Here is a 13,551-nt window from a genome sequence, read left to right as displayed (position 1 = left end):
TCAATTTGAGACGCTGATCTTTGACGTTCTTTTATGTTGTTGTTCCAGGAAAATGTCAATGAATCCTGATGAACCTAAGACTCGTGCCCGGACAGACTTTTTGCTCAACAATGAACATGGGTCTAGAAGTTTTGGGATGAGAACAAGGTTTTTCAGGCTGATCCTAGCAATGACTCTCCAAGCCCTGGGGAAAAATTCTTTGGGAACTTCCCATACCCTTACATGAATGGCTTGCTGCATCAGGGTCATGCCTTCTCATTGTCCAAGATTGAGTTTGGTGCTGCATGCCACAGGCTTCGTGGCTCCAATGTTCTTTTGCCCTTTGCTTTCCACTGCACTAGAATGCCCATCGAGGCCTCCGCTGATAAGCTAGCTAGGGAAATCCAACAATATGGATATCCTCAGTGTTAGGAGAAAGATTGACAACGAGACAATACTGAAGCGTGACATTGTTGTAGCAGATGTCGTAAGTATCACTTGATCTTTTACCCTCTCGATAGCTTAGAATACAATCATTCAGTGATGTTTCTTATGGATTCTCTAATAGTCAAATAATTGCTCCTAATTGACTCATTTCATTTCTTGCAGTGGTAAAACTGTTACTATTTCTCTATAGAATGATCTTGCTACTAGGGCTGGACAAGAGCTTTTGGACATGGTTGACAGTTCGCCCGTTGTTGCGATAAAGAGCCTAAAAGTATTTGACTTCCAAGGTACGTCATCTAATCTCTGTTCAATCTTCTTCCTGGAAAACAGTGAGTTACTAAAAGTGTGTCGTGATAACTGTGTTGCTGAAATTTGTGTTGTAGGCATGTCTCTTTCAACTATCGACAGAAGTACTCTCGAGATTAATCCTGATCTGCCTGAGGCTAAGAATCTTATGTCCTGGTAGTGTTTCTCTCCTGAACGACATGTGTTTGTTGTATTATTTTAACCACTATAGGTATGCCTAGACTCGTGCATGATTTGTCAAATAGGTATGACTCTGAAGGTAAAGATACTTCACTGGTACCAATTAGTGCAGAAGCGGGTGCCACACGCGCTGGTGGTTTCAAGTCCATGTATTTCGATAGAGTTTTTCTGTCTTACATCACTAGTAATCCTTCTATGGGCCAGGAAAAGGTACGACCCTGAATATTCACTAAAATAACACTGTTCGTATCTTCAATGGAAGAGTTGCAAATCTGGAGAAGCTCCAATTCAACTTCTTGTTTTTTCCTTTGCAGCCTGTTTTCTTCAGTCTGTACGCCATCATAAGCCACATCAAGCCTGATCAGATTATGTGGTACCGTGCTTGCATGACCTGCAACAAGAAGGTGACTGAAGTTTTTAGGTCCGGATACTGGTGTGAGGGGTGCCAAAAGAATGACTCTGAGTGCTCGCTGAGGTAAAGTCGTTAGCACAAGGCTGCTACCTTTATCTATTTGGTGCCAAATCTAATTGTTTCTCTGCGTCCTTCAGATACATCATGGTGATCAAGGTTTCCGATCCCACTAGTGAGGCTTGGGTGTCCGTGTTCAATGAGCATGCAGAGAAGATCATTGGCTGCAACGCCGATGAGCTTGATCGGATCAGGAAAGAGGTAAATTCAATACTCCGGACTGACAACATTGGGTTTCTTCTGTTTTCTTTGTTTGCCTTGCCCCTGACAGTGGGCTCGCCATCGTTTGCAGCAGGGGGACGACATCTACGTTCTCAAGCTCAAGGAAGCCACCTGGGTTCCTCACCTGTTCCGCGTCAGCGTGACGCAACATGAATACATGAACGAGAAGAGGCAGAGAATCACCGTGAGGGGTGAAGCACCGGTCGACTACGCAGCTGAGTCCAAGTACTTGGTTGAAGAGATCGCGAAGCTCACTGCTTACTAGAAGATGCAGCCTTTCTGGTGGTTCTTGAAGGACTGGCCCTCGATATGTTTCCCTCGCAGTTTTTCTTTTGAGCTCCAGTAACTTGATTACTGTTCTGTGTTGCTCTCGCTGGGTTTTAGCACTTTTGTAAGTTGTCATCTTTTAAAGTTAAGAATTTTTACATAAGTCTTACACATCGAACAAATCCACCATGTACATTAAGATGCAATGCTTATCGACCACTCAAGTAATTTGCTCTTGTAACCTAAATTAATCAAAATTAGGCAATGATCAGCAACCGACTTGTGCTAAGGTAGAAAAATAACAAGTAGAAATTTATAATACATGATATCATGTATTGCATCTGAGTACAAGCACGTGTAGGTCCACCAAATAGGTTTGTTACAAGGAAACAAAATGAAAAACTTTAAAAAATGATAACAAAAGATAAAATAAAAATTATTTTTTAATTTTAATATATATCTCTACTAATCCTTAAGGCAATAGTGTAGACTAGCACAACCATGCCCCCGCCTCCATCTCGACCATCCGATTGCCAACCCCGCTTCCATCCGAAACTGTCCGATTGCCTCCTCTCGCTCCCGCAGCCACACCCGCCGCCACGGGCACCCGACCATGCGCGCAGCCGCCCTGCGACCCGCCCCAACCCCCGCCGCCATGCGCGTAGCAGCCCCTGGCCATGCGCGCAGCCGCCCCCGCACCCGCCTCCATCTCGCGCAGCCATGCCCCCCAACAACCGCCTGCCTCCTCCTCCTCCAGGTTCGAGAGCTCCGAGTCGTTCGCCGCCGTGCAGCTGCAGCCGGTCCCGAGGTTCCCGTCGGGCCCCATCTGCGCGCCCGCCGGCGCCGGGGGCGGGTTCCTCTCCGGGCCCATAGAGAGGGGGTTCCTCTCGGGCCCCCTTGATGTCGCGCTCATGTCCGGCCCTCTCCTTGGCACCGCCACATCCGCCTGCATGGGAGGAGGCACCGTGCCCCACTCCGCCGGAGTCTCTCGCACGGCGGCCGCCGCTTGCGGAATTTTACCCACGCGCTTCTCGCGCGGGCGGATAAGTTTTAGGATTCGATGGATCTCGGCTCGGCCGCCGCCGGACTGCAGTGGGCGCAGGGGAAGGCCGGCGAGGACCACGTCCACATCGTGGTGTCTGAGGAGCGGGGCTGGGTGTTCGTCAGCATCTACGACGACTTCAACGGTCCCGACGCCACAGACTTTCTCGTCTCCCATCTCTACGCCGTCGTACACCGCGAGCTCCGCGGCCTGCTCTGGGATCAGTGCGAGCAGGAGGAGCAGCGTGACACAGATCCCGACCAGCCGATGAGCACCACAGCCTCATATCACCAGGACCAGCCCGCCAACGGCCGTCGCGCTCGCCGATCAAGACCGCCGCGCGGCGCCGATGATGACCAACGGCGGTGGAAGTGCCATGCTTATGAAAGGAGAGGACATGTACCTCATGAATGTAGGTGACAACCGGGCTGTGCTGGGAACAATGGACAGTGTTGATCTCGAGGAGATCAGTGGGTGTTCATTCAATGGATTGGTCGGGGATGGCACTTTGCTCTTGTCAGCTCTGCAGCTCACCTCAGAACATAGCACATCAGTGCGAGAGGTAACTGAATTGATTCAAGATTAACTGAGTCATTCAGTGACTGCTCTTTTTTATGATATGATCTCACAGTTTCTCATAAGTTATGTTGCATTGCTATAGGAAGTTTGCAGAATATGAAACGAGCATCCCGGAGACCCGTCTGCAATCTCCAAGGATCGTGTGAAGGGCTCGCTTAAGGTGACAAGAGTGTTTGGAGCTGGTTTCTTGAAACAGGTTAGTTTATATTTGATTACATCAATTGTGCACATAATGGATTTGTTTATAGATGATTATGATCATGCAACCGGCTTATTTATATTTCCTAAGAAAGACGATCTGAAACTGGAAGGATAAATTTCTAGGGTCAAACAAAGAGTCTAATCTCATTACACCAGGTGCAAAACATGACACTTTTGTTGTGGTTCTTGGTCAACAAATAGTTATTCAGATCTTGATTAATCAAGGTCAAAAAAAGGAAAGCAGGAACTGGTATGAGTATGACTGGTCCAAAGTTTTGCAAAAAAAGATTAAGTCGTTGTCGATTCTAATTTCTTTGGAGTGGAAAATTATGTCCATCATCATACACTAAAACAGACAATCTTGACCTTGACATAAAAGCCTGTGGTCACATGTACAGAATTTCTGACTAATGAATAAATTACTTCCGTTTCACAGTCAGCCATGTGTATAGCCTAAAATAACGATCTTCGTTAATGTTTTCTTGGTGATGAATGTAATGTAAACTTACGATATAGGACAAATGGCATGAGGTCACTTGCTTAACTATATACTTTGGTGTTTTGTACAGTGCAACATGTTTAACTTTTTTTTCAAAACAATCATGTGCCCTTTACTCTTTTTGTTATGCCATTTTCCCCTTGTTGTAGGACGAGTTGGAAAAACATCTCTTGTGCTGTGGTATGTGAATAATGTCTTCTGAGACAAACAGGAAGCAACAGTTCAAGCCTCTTATTTGACAAAGCATTATATGGACATGCATTTCTGGGTAAGTTTATTTCCAATCAATAATGTAGCAATATATATTATCTATATATATATAATCCTCATGTACAAGTACTACTGCATATATGTTGCTTGAGCTAGATGCTCCTGCTTCACACCTGCTTCTGCTAGCTGGTACCAAACACTGCATATATGCTGCTTCACGCCTGTAGAACTGATGGTGAATTCTATGTGTCTGAACTGAACTGTATGAACTCAGGTGATGCTTTTGTGTGAATGGAATAAGTGTGCGAAACTGAGAAGAACAGTGATGTCTTGATGAATTGAAAATTAGTTGTGCGGAGCCTGCTTGGGTAGGGTGAACAAAGTGGCTTTGTTTATGACCCTTTCCACCCTGCTGTTGCAAGGAAACATGAACTTGATGGCAGCAATAAACCTGGGCAAAGGGAGAAGGCACATGATTGGAGAGCCTTTCTTCTTTATTTTGACCAGTCCCAGAAACAAGGTGGGTTCAGTACTTCAATCCTTTTTTGTTCCTTCGGACAAAACTATAATGTTTCAACTTGAGTATAGGAAGTATGTGTATAGCATTATTTGATATGCACATCTCTGTGGTACTTTTTGTACTATTACTTTTGAAGAACACTCTATCTTTATTCAGGTATGCACATCCAGACGTAGATTGCATTTACATGCTTGAGATTGTTATGGATGGGTCGATGGAGCATATGCATTGGAAGGAAGAAAGAGCTTGGCCTTACAAACTTCTGGATGCAACTTATGTTGCAGAGAATAAGCTATGGTACACACCTGAGTGCACTGGTAATGGGTCGGATGGGCAGGCCGGCCCAAGCCCAAGGGCTTTTCACATAGCTGTTGTCATTGACTACAACATGTTCATCTTTGGTGGCCGATCTGGGGGCAAGCGGTATGCAGTCCACTAGCTTATCCAGCAGAACTTGGTAGCTTACATAAACAGATTCCTATATGTTACTAACAATATGGTGTTTATCTCACAGTTTAGGTTATTTCTGGATGCTAGACACTGGTAAGCGTCTATGTTTCATCATCAAATTTTCAAAGCCCCCTTCTCTGGTTCTGTTTGCACTTGTTGTAGGGGTTGCTGCTACATTCATGATACTTCTGTACATTCAGACTTATGGCAATGGTCGGAGATGACTGGCTTTGGTGATTTACCGTCACCACGAGAGTTTGCTGCTGCTTCAGCCATAGGAAACAAAAAGATTGTTATGTAAGCATTATTTGATATGCACATCCCTGTGGTACTAACATCGTGAGAATGCTATGGTGTTGCCCAGTTTCATTTAAGTCCAAGAAGCTGGTGAAGATGGAGAGTATCAATGGGACATTGGAGAAGATGGCAAACTAACCACCGAAAGTTGTCAACTACATGTCTGGGTGGGGCATGGAGATCAGAGCCAACATGTCTCTTCACCTGCCAGTTCTCATATGAAGAGTGGCCGGAGTATGAATGCAAAACGTGAGGCGTTGAGTGCATCCATGCCATGGGAAAGTAGGAGGACAAATGGCAGTTCGAGTAGTGCTGCTCGTTTAGCTGAGATTGATTGCTGTGATGATGTTGCTTATGGCAGGGCACAAACCACAAATACACACAAACCAGATGAGAATGCCTACCATTTGTTTCTGTAAAAAGTTGTAGAATTCACAACAAAGGGAGAAGAAAATTCACTTACATCTGCCCAAACTTGGTGCCCTGCTCAATTTGCAGATCATACACAAAAATCACTATACTGCAGAGTACGCTGAAGGCTACGTGGTTTCTCCCTTGTCTATGCCCATCTTTCCCCCTGTCAGGGACCATAATTAGGGGTACCCTCAAGACGCCTAATTCTCAGCTGGTAACCCCCATCAGCATAAAGCTGCAAAGGCCTGATGGGTACGATTAAGTCAGGGATCAGTCCACACGAGTGACTCGATCACGCTTCACCCAAGCCTAGCCTCGGCCAAAGGCAGCCGACCTCGAGAGACTTCCGTCTCGCCCGAGGCCCCCTTTTTATGGCGGACACATCACCGGCTTGCCCGAGGCCTTGGCTTCGCTCAGAAGCAACCTTGACTAAATCGCCGCACCGACTGACCAAATTGCAGGGGCATTTAACGCAAAGGTGGCCTGACACCTCTATCCTGACACGCGCCCCCGGCAGAGCCGAAGTGACCGCCGTCACTCCACTGCTCCACTGGCCAGTCTGACAGAAGGACTGCGCCGCCTGCGCCACTCCGACTGCAGTGCCACTCGACAGAGTGAGTCTGACAGGCAGTCAGGCCTTGCCAAAGGCGCCACGGCGAACTCCGCTCCGCCCGACCCCAGGGCTCGGACTCGGGCTAAGACCCGGAAGACGGCGAACTCCGCTCCGCCCGACCCCAGGGCTCGGACTCGGGCTAAGACCCGGAAGACGGCGAACTCCGCTCCGCCCGACCCCAGGGCTCGGACTCGGGCTAAGACCCGGAAGACGGCGAACTCCGCTCCGCCCGACCCCAGGGCTCGGACTCGGGCTAAGACCCGGAAGACGGCGAACTCCGCTCCGCCCGACCCCAGGGCTCGGACTCGGGCTAGCACCCGGAAGACGACGAAACTCCGCTTCGCCCGACCCCAGGGCTCGGACTCCGCCCTGGCCTCGGCCGAACGACTTCCGCCTCGCCCGACCCCTTGGCTCGGGCTCGGCCACGGCAACAAAAGGCAAACTCAACCTCGGCTTCGGAGGAACCCCCACGTCGCCCTGCCTAGGGCATAGACCGCCACGTCAACAGGAGGCGCCATCATCATCCTACCCCGAATCGACTCGGGTCACGGAGAACAAGACCGGCGTCTCATCCGGCCAGCTCCGCCGGAGGGGCAATGATGGCGCTCCGCAAGCTCTGTGACGACGGCGGCCCCCGGCTCTCTTACGGAAGCAGGACAACGTCAGCAGGGACTCGACCGCTCCAACAGCTGTCCCTCCATCAGGCTCCGCCGCACCTCCGACAGCCACGACATCACGCCAGCAGGGTGCCCAGATCTCTCCGGCTGCCACATTGGCATGTACCTAGGGCGCTAGCTCTCCCTCCGCTAGACACGTAGCACTCTGCTACATCCCCATTGTACACCTGGATCCTCTCCTTACGACTATAAAAGGAAGGACCAGGGCCTTCTCAGAGAAGGTTGGCCGCGCGGGACCGAGGACGGGACAGGCGCTCTCTTGGGGCCGCTCGCTTCCCTCACCCGCGTGGACGCTTGTAACCCCCCTACTGCAAGCGCACCTGACCTGGGCGCGGGACGAACACGAAGGCCGCGGGACTTACACCTCTCTCACGCTCGACTCCGGCCACCTCGCCTCTCCCCCCTTCGCGCTCGCCCACGCGCTCGACCCATCTGGGCTGGGGCACGCAGCACACTCACTCGTCGGCTTAGGGACCCCCCTGTCTCGAAACGCCGACAGTTGGCGCGCCAGGTAGGGGCCTGCTGCGTGCTGACGAACAGCTCCCCGTCAAGCTCCAGATGGGCAGTCTCCAGCAACCTCTCCGGCCCGGGACGGTGCTTCGTTTCGGGACTCTTGAGTTCATGTCCTTCGACGGCAGCTACGACATGATACTTCTTCCACCGCCGCGCGACTACGACAATGGCGGCCGACAACCCGCCCGCCGGCGGCGGAATCGACGACGTCTTCCTCGCGTGGTGGAAGAGCAACATTCGGGCTCGCTCCGTTCCCTCCCCCGCCAACGGAGGAGGAGGCGGGGTCGTCTAGGCCAGACGGGAGGCCGCGCTTCGTCGGCCGTCGAGCGAATCGACGCCCCCGACGCCCCGACGGAAGGCACGCCGGACGTCGACCTCGCATTCAAGACGGAGGCAAGCGTCGTCCCCCCGCGCCACGCTGACCCCGAGCAAGAAGACGACGCCGGCGCGCTCGCGGAAAGCCTGCAGGACGTCGCCCTCGAACCGGAGATGATGGCGCAACCAGTCCCCGATGTGACTACATCGCTCCTCGTCGACCAAAAGGTAACGACTAACTCCCATCTTGCGTCATTTCGACTCGGCCTCAACCCGCCAAACGACCTCGTTTTGGCGGGCGCTCTCATTGAGGCGAGTGCAACCCCACTGAGGTTCCGTATGCGGTCGCCTTGGGACCGACTGACGGACGTCTCGACCTACGGGCCCTCTGGGTCCGAGGAAGATGACGATCCCGGCATCGGTTGGGATTTCTCCGGACTTGGCAACCCCAGTGCCGTGCGGGACTTCATGACCGCATGTGACTACTGCCTATCCGACTGTTCCGATGGAAGCCGCAGCCTTGGCGACGAGAGCTGTGGCCCAAGCCGCGAATGTTTCCACATCGAGCTAGGGGATCCCACCGAAGGCAACCATCTTGGCATGCCGGAGGATGGTGATCTCCCTAGGCCGGTGCCTCGCGCCGACATCCCACGGGAGCTAGCTGTGGTCCCCGCTCCGGCGGGGGGTTACGACCCACAACTCGAGCAAGTCCGCGAGGCGCAGGCCAGGCTCAACGAGGGAACAGGAGCGCTTGAGCCGATCCGTCGGGGCGTCGGACAGGCATGGGTGGGCCAACCCCTGGCCGGAGAAATACGTCAGCTGCCCCAAGGTCTCCAGCACCGCGTCGCCAACGATGTCAGGATCAGGCCGCCGCCCGCATCCAGCGGGGTCGGTCAGAACCTGGCAACCGCAGCAATGCTCATCCGCGCGATGCCGGAGCCGTCAACCACCGAGGGTCGGCGAATCCAGGGAGAACTCAAGAATCTCCTGGAAGGTGCTGCGGCCCGGCGGGCCGAGAGCACTGCATCCCGAAGGCAAGGATATCCCTCGGAACCTCATGCCGCGACTTCCCGATTCATGCGGGAAGCCTCGGTCTACACCGGGCGCACACGCAACACCGCGCCTGCGGCCCCGGGCCACCTCGGCAACGAGCACCATCGACGCGACCGTCGGGCTCACCTCGACGAAAGGGTGCGCCGAGGCTACCACCCCAGGCGTGGGGGGCGCTACGACAGCGGGGAGGATCGAAGTCCCTCGCCCGAGCCACCCGGTCCGCAGGCCTTCAGTCGGGCCATCCGACGGGCGCCATTCCCGACCCGGTTCCGACCCCCGACTACTATCACGAAGTACTCGGGGGAAACGAGACCGGAACTGTGGATCGCGGACTACCGCCTTGCCTGCCAACTGGGTGGAACGGACGACGACAACCTCATCATCCGTAACCTCCCCCTGTTCCTCTCCGACACTGCTCGCGCCTGGTTGGAGCACCTGCCTCCGGGGCAGATTTCCAACTGGGACGACTTGGTCCAAGCCTTCGCTGGCAATTTCCAGGGCACATACGTGCGCCCCGGGAATTCCTGGGACCTTCGAAGCTGCCGGCAACAGCCGGGGGAGTCGCTCCGGGACTACATCCGGCGATTCTCGAAGCAGCGCACCGAGCTGCCCAACATCACCGACTCGGATGTCATCGGCGCGTTCCTCGCCGGCACCACTTGCCGCGACCTGGTGAGCAAGCTGGGTCGCAAAACCCCCACCAGGGCGAGCGAGCTGATGGACATCGCCACCAAGTTCGCCTCTGGCCAGGAGGCGGTCGAGGCTATCTTCCGAAAGGACAAGCAGCCCCAGGGCCGCCCATCGGAAGAAGCTCCCGAGGCGTCTGCTCCGCGCGGCGCCAAGAAGAAAGGCAAGAAGAAGTCGCAATCGAAACGCGACGCCGCCAACGCGGACCTTGTCGCCGCCGCCGAGTATAAGAACCCTCGGAAGCCCCCCGGAGGTGCAAACCTCTTCGACAAGATGCTCAAGGAGCCGTGCCCCTACCATCAGGGGCCCGTCAAGCACACCCTCGAGGAGTGCGTTATGCTTCAGCGTCATTTCCACAGGGCCGGGCCACCCGCCGAGGGTGGCAGGGCCCACGACGACGACAAGAACGAAGATCGCCCAGCAGGAGAGTTCCCCGAGGTCCGCGACTGCTTCATGATCTATGGAGGGCATGCGGCGAATACCTCGGCTCGGCACCGCAAGCAAGAGCGCCGGGAGGTCTGCTCGGTGAAGGTGGCGGCGCCAGTCTACCTAGACTGGTCCGACAAGCCCATCACTTTCGACCGGGCCGACCACCCCGACCATGTGCCGAGCCCCGGGAAATACCCGCTCGTCGTCGACCCCGTTGTCGGCGATGTCAGGCTCACCAAGGTCCTGATGGACGGGGGCAGCTGCCTCAACATCATCTACGCCGAGACCCTCAAGCTCCTGCGCGTCGATCCGTCCTCCGTCCGAGCAGGCGCTGCGCCCTTCCACGGGATCATCCCTGGGAAGCGCGTCCAGCCCCTCGGGCGACTTGACCTCCCAGTCTGCTTCGGGACACCCTCCAACTTCCGAAGGGAGACCCTGATGTTCGAAGTGGTCGGGTTCCGAGGAACCTACCACGCCGTGCTAGGGAGGCCATGCTACGCGAAGTTCATGGCCGTCCCCAACTACACCTACCTGAAGCTCAAGATGCCGGGCCCCAACGGGGTCATCACCGTCGGCCCCACGTACAAACACGCGTTCGAATGCGACGTGGAGTGCGTGGAGTACGCCGAGGCCCTCGCCGAGTCCGAGGCCCTCATCGCCGACCTGGAGAACCTCTCCAAGGAGGTGCCAGACGTGAAGCGCCATGCCGGCAACTTCGAGCCAGCGGAGACGGTCAAGGCCGTCCCCCTCGACCCCAGTGGCGACACCACCAAGCAGATCCGGATCGGTTCCGGGCTCGACCCCAAATAGGAAGCAGTGCTCGTCGACTTTCTCCGCGCAAACGCCGACGTTTTTGCGTGGAGTCCCTCGGACATGCCCGGCATACCGAGGGAGGTCGCCGAGCACTCGCTGGATATTCGGGCCGGGGTCCGACCCATCAGGCAGCCTCTGCACCGATTCGACGAGGAGAAGCGCAGAGTGATTGGCGAAGAGATCCACAAGCTAATGGCAGCGGGGTTCATCAAAGAGGTATTCCATCCCGAATGGCTTGCCAACCCTGTGCTTGTGAGGAAGAAAGGGGGGAAATGGCGGATGTGTGTAGACTACACTGGTCTCAACAAAGCATGTCCGAAGGTTCCCTACCCTCTGCCTCGCATCGACCAAATCGTGGATTCCACTGCTGGGTGCGAAACCCTGTCCTTCCTCGATGCCTACTCAGGGTATCACCAGATCCGGATGAAAGAGTCCGACCAGCTCGCGACTTCTTTCATCACGCCGTTCGGCATGTACTGCTATGTCACCATGCCGTTCGGTTTGAGGAATGCGGGCGCGACGTACCAGCGGTGCATGAACCATGTGTTCGGCGAACACATCGGTCGCACAGTCGAGGCCTACGTCGATGACATCGTAGTCAAGACGCGGAAGACTTTCGACCTCCTCTCCGACCTTGAAGTGACATTCCGGTGTCTCAAGGCGAAAGGAGTCAAGCTTAATCCTGAGAAGTGTGTCTTCGGGGTCCCCCGAGGCATGCTCCTAGGGTTCATCGTCTCCGAGCGAGGCATCGAAGCCAACCCGGAGAAGATTGCGGCCATCACCAGCATGGGACCCATCAAGGACTTAAAAGGGGTATAGAGGGTCATGGGATGCCTCGCGGCCCTGAGCCGCTTCATCTCACGCCTCGGTGAAAGAGGTCTGCCTCTGTACCGCCTCTTAAGGAAGGCCGAATGTTTCGCTTGGACCCCTGAGGCCGAGGAAGCCCTCGGCAACCTGAAGGCGCTCCTTACAAAAGCGCCTGTCTTGGTGCCGCCGGCGGACGGAGAAGCCCTCTTGGTCTACGTCGCCGCAACCACTCAGGTGGTTAGCGCAGCGATTGTGGTCGAAAGGCAGGAGGAAGGGCATACATTGCCCGTTCAGAGGCCGGTCTACTTCATCAGCAAAGTGCTGTCCAAGACTAAGATCCGCTACCCACAAGTTCAAAAGCTGTTGTATGCTGTGATCCTGACAAGGCGGAAGCTGCGACACTACTTCGAGTCCCATCCGGTGACTGTGGTGTCATCCTTCCCCCTGGGGGAGATCATCCAGTGCCGAGAGGCCTCCGGCAGGATCGCGAAGTGGGCGGTGGAAATCATGGGCGAAACGATCTCGTTCGCCCCGCGGAAGGCCATCAAGTCCCAAGTGTTGGCGGATTTCGTGGCCGAATGGGTCGACACCCAACTGCCAACGACCCCGATCCAACCGGAGCTCTGGACCATGTTTCGACGGGTCGCTGATGAAGACGGGGGCCGGCGCGGGCCTGCTCTTCATCTCGCCCCTCGGAAAGCACTTGCGCTACGTGCTGCGCCTCCACTTCCCGGCGTCCAACAATGTGGCCGAGTACGAAGCTCTGGTCAACGGATTGCGGATCGCCATCGAGCTAGGGGTCAGACGCCTCGACGCTCGCGGTGATTCGCAGCTCGTCATCGACCAAGTCATGAAGAACTCCCACTGCCGCGACCCGGAGATGGAGGCCTACTGCGACGAGGTTCGGCACCTGGAAGACAAGTTCTTCGGGCTCGAGCTCAACCACATCGCTCGACGCTACAACGAAACCGCAGACGAGCTGGCTAAGATAGCCTCGGGGCGAACGACAGTCCCCCCGGACGTCTTCTCCCGGGATCTGCATCAACCCTTCGTCAAGCTCGACGACACGCCCGAGCCCGAGGTACCCTCGGCTCAGCCCGAGGTACCCTCGGCTCAGCCCGAGGCACCCTCGGCCCAGTCCGAGGTACCCTCGGCCCCCGAGGGCAGGGCACTGAACGTCGAGGAAGGGCAGAGCGGGGCCACACCAGATCAAGATTGGCAGGCCCCGTACCTGCAATATCTCCATCGAGGAGAGCTACCCCTCGACCAAGTCGAGGCTCGGCGGGTAGCGCGACGCGCCAAGTCATTCGTCTTGCTGGGCGACGAAGAGGAGCTCTACCATCGCAGCCCCTCGGGCATCCTCCAGCGGTGCATCTCCATCGCCGAAGGTCGGGAACTGCTGCAAGAAGTACACTCGGGGGCTTGCGGCCACCACGCAGCGCCCCGAGCCCTTGTCGGAAATGCTTTCCGGCAAGGCTTCTACTGGCCAACGGCGGTAGCTGACGCCACTAGAATTGTCCGCACCTGCGAAGGGTGCCAATCCTATGCGAAGCGGACACACC

The 13,551-nt window shown here is 55.2% G+C and overlaps 1 long non-coding RNA gene and 1 pseudogene across 1 annotated transcript; both read left to right on the top strand.

Moving 5' to 3' along the window:
- Nucleotides 1-484: 484 nt before the first annotated feature.
- On the top strand, nt 485-1,080 carry LOC109940163 (uncharacterized). Its single transcript, XR_002262690.1, has 3 exons — nt 485-713; nt 835-888; nt 978-1,080. It is a non-coding gene; the product is annotated as an uncharacterized lncRNA (long non-coding RNA).
- Nucleotides 1,081-2,547: 1,467 nt separating this feature from the next.
- Nucleotides 2,548-5,360, top strand: LOC103631421 (protein phosphatase 2C 35-like; annotated as a pseudogene).
- Nucleotides 5,361-13,551: the final 8,191 nt, after the last annotated feature.

This window comes from Zea mays, chromosome 6, assembly GCF_902167145.1.
Source record: "Zea mays cultivar B73 chromosome 6, Zm-B73-REFERENCE-NAM-5.0, whole genome shotgun sequence".
Lineage (NCBI taxonomy): Eukaryota > Viridiplantae > Streptophyta > Magnoliopsida > Poales > Poaceae > Zea > Zea mays.
The sequence above is the reverse complement of the archived record's forward strand: the minus strand, read 5'-3'. Positions and strand labels throughout refer to the sequence as shown.